Source organism: Arachis hypogaea, chromosome 16 (genome assembly GCF_003086295.3).
Source record: "Arachis hypogaea cultivar Tifrunner chromosome 16, arahy.Tifrunner.gnm2.J5K5, whole genome shotgun sequence".
NCBI classification, from domain to species: Eukaryota; Viridiplantae; Streptophyta; class Magnoliopsida; order Fabales; family Fabaceae; genus Arachis; species Arachis hypogaea.
In genome coordinates this window covers 83,419,239-83,422,698 of record NC_092051.1, presented here as the reverse complement: position 1 = coordinate 83,422,698, position 3,460 = coordinate 83,419,239, and the positions used below count along the sequence as shown (strand labels likewise).

At 40.0% G+C, this 3,460-nt stretch overlaps 1 non-coding gene across 1 annotated transcript; it reads left to right on the top strand.

Moving 5' to 3' along the window:
• The first annotated feature begins 2,296 nt into the window (after window positions 1–2,296).
• On the top strand, window positions 2,297–2,404 carry LOC112760804 (small nucleolar RNA R71). The gene has a single exon (XR_003181225.1). It is a non-coding gene; the product is annotated as a small nucleolar RNA R71 (small nucleolar RNA).
• Window positions 2,405–3,460: the final 1,056 nt, after the last annotated feature.

Sequence of the window (3,460 nt, the reverse complement as noted above, 5' to 3'; positions counted from 1 at the left end):
GAGAGATTGAGGTGATTGGTGAAGAGTTTTGGGGAAGAGTGTTTATTGGGAAGAGAGGATGAACATTGAGAAGAGGGAAGAGAGTGAGTGGTGGTAGGTGGGGATCCTGTGGGGTTCACAGATGCTGAGTTGATCCTGTGGGGTCCACAGATCCTGAGGTGTCAAGGATTTGCATCCCTTTATCAATTAGGCATGTAAAATGCCTTTGCATGCAATTCTGGCGTTTAAACGCCGAATTGATGCTTGTTCTAGGCGTTCAGCGCCCAGATGTAGCATGTTTCTGGCGTTGAACGCCAGCCAGATGCTTGTTTCTGGCATTCAGCGCCAGCTCTTCTTCAGTGTGTATTTCTGGCGTCTGAACGCCAGGATGCTCCTTACTGGCGTTCAAACGCCAGTAAGATCCTCCTCCAAGGTGTGATTTTTCTTCTGCTACTTTTGATTCCGTTTTTAATTTTTATATTTATTTTGTGACTCCACATGATCATGAACCTAATAAAACATGAAAGAACAACAAAAATAAAAATAAAATTAGATAAATAAAAATTGGGTTGCCTCCCAACAAGCGCTTCTTTAATGTCAATAGCTTGACAGTGGGCTCTCATGGAGCCTCACAGATGTTTAGAGCATTGTTGAGACTCCCCAACACCAAACTTAGAGTTTGGATATGGGAGTTCAACACTAAACTTAGAGTTTGGTTGTGGCCTCCCAACACCAAACTTAGAGTTTGACTGTGGGGGCTCTGGTTGACTCTATATTGAGAGAAGCTTACTGTGCCTCTTTTCCATGTTTACAGAAGGGTAGCCTTGAGTTGTAAACACAAGGGAGTCCTCATTCAATTGAAGGACTAATTCACCTCTGTTAACATCTATCACAGCTCTTGCTGTGGCTAGGAAGGGTCTTCCAAGGATGATGGATTCATCCTCATCCTTCCCAGTATCTAGGATTATGAAATCGGCAGGGATGTAAAGGCCTTCAACCTTTACTAACATGTCCTCTACTTGTCCATAAGCCTATTTTCTGGAATTGTCTGCCATCTCTAATGAGATTCCAGCAGCTTACACCTCAAAGATTCCCAGTTTCTCCATTACAGAGAGTGGCATGAGGTTTATTCCTGACCCAAGGTCACATAGAGCCTTCTCAAAGGTCATGGTGCCTATGGTACAAGGTATTAGGAACTTTCCAAGATCCTGTTTCTTCTGAGGCAATCTCAGTTGATCCAATGCATTTAGTTCATTGGTGAACAGGGGAGGTTCATCTCCCCAAGTCTCTTTACCAAATAAATTGGCATTCAGCTTCATGATTGCACCAAGGAACTTGGCAACTTGCTCTTCAGTAACATCCTCATTCTCTTCAGAGGAGGAATACTCATCAGAGCTCATGAAGGACGTAAGGAAGTTTAATGGAATCTCTATGGTCTCTAGATAAGCCTCAGAGTCCTTTGGTTCCTCAAAGGGAAACTCCTTGTTGATCACTGGATGTCCTAGGAGGTCTTCCTCACTGGGATTCACGTCCTCCTCCTCTCTTGTGTGTTCGGCCATAATGGTCAATTCAATGGCCTTGCAATCTCTCTTTGGATTCTCTTCTGTATTGCTTGGGAGAGCACTAGGAGGGGTTTCAGTAATCTTCTTACTCAGCTGGCCCACTTGTGCCTCTAGATTTCTAATGGAGGATCTTGTTTCATTCATGAAACTCAGAGTGGCCTTAGATAGATCAGAGACAAAGTTTGCTAAATTAGAGGTATTTTGTTCAGAGTTCTCTGTCTGTTGCTGAGTGGATGATGGAAAAGGCTTGCTATTGCTAAACCTATTTCTTCCACCATTATTAAAGCCTTGTTGAGGCTTTTGTTGATCCTTCCATGAGAGATTTGGGTGATTTCTCCATGAGAGATTATAGGTGTTTCCATATGGTTCACCCATGTAATTCACCTCTGTTATTGCAGGGTTCTCAGGATCATAAGCCTTTTTCTTCAGCAGATGCCTCTTGAGTACTGTTGGATGCAGCTTGCATTCCATTCAGACTCTGAGAAATCATATTGACTTACTAAGTCAATATTTTATTCTGAGCCAATATGGCATTCAGAGTTTTCAAGAACTCCCTTCTTCTGAGGCGTCCCATTACTCACAGGATTCCTCTCAGAAGTATACATGAACTGGTTATTAGCAACCATGTCAATGAGTTCTTGAGCTTCTATAGGCATTTTCTTTAGGTGAATGGATCCACCTGCAGAAGTATCCAATGACATCTTAGCTAATTCAGACAGATCATCATAGAATATATCCAGGATGGTCCATTTTGAAAGCATGTCAGAAGGACACTTTTTGGTCAGTTGCTTGTATCTCTCCCAAGCTTCATAGAGGGATTCACCTTCCTTCTGTCTGAAGGTTTGAACATCCACTCTAAGCTTACTCAGCTTTTGAGGAGGAAAGAACTTGGCTAAGAAAGTCGTGACCAGCTTATCCTAAGAGTTCAGGCTATCTTTGGGTTGAGAGTCCAACCACACTCTAGCTCTGTCTCTTACAGCAAACGGGAAAAGTATGAGCCTGTAGACTTCAGGATCTACTCTATTAGTCTTAACAGTATCACAGATCTGCAAGAATTCAGTTAAGAACTGAAAAGGATCTTCAGATAGAAGTCCATGAAACTTGCAGTTTTGTTGCATTAGAGAAACTAATTGAGGTTTCAGCTCAAAATTGTTTGCTCCAATGGTAGGGATGGAGATGCTTCTTCCATGTAAATTAGAATTAGGTGCAGTAAAGTTACCAAGCATCCTCCTTGCATTATTATTATTTTCGGCTGCCATCTCCTCTTCCTGTTCGAAAATTTCTGTAAGGTTATCTCTGGATTGTTGTATTTTAGCTTCTCTTAGTTTCCTCTTCAGAGTCCTTTCAGGTTCAGGGTCTGCTTCAACAAGAATGTTCTTGTCCTTGCTCCTACTCATATGAAAAAGAAGGAACAGAAAAATAATAATAATAGGGATCCTTTTTACCCAGGTATAGAGGTTCCCCTGTGTGAGTAGAAGAAGAAAAGAATGTAATGTAAAGAAGAGAAGAAGGAAAATTCGAACACAGATGGAAGAGGGGGTTCGAATTTGGGTGAGATGAAGTGTTAGTAGATGAATAAATAAATAGAAGGAGATGAGAGAGAAGGAGGATTTTCGAAAATAAAATTTTGAAAAGGGGTAAGTGATTTTCGAAAATTAGGAACGAAATCAAATTAAAATTAAAAATTGAAACAATTAGTTAATTAAAAAGAACTTTTGAAAAAGAGGGAAGAAATTTTCGAAAATTAGAGAGAGAGAGTTAGTTAGGTAGTTTTGAAAAAGATAAGAAACAAACAAAAAGTCAATTAGTTAGTTGAAAAAGATTTGAAAATCAATTTTGAAAAGATAAGAAGATAAGAAGTTAGAAAAGATATTTTAAAATCAAATTTTTGAAAAAGATATGATATGAAGAGATATGAT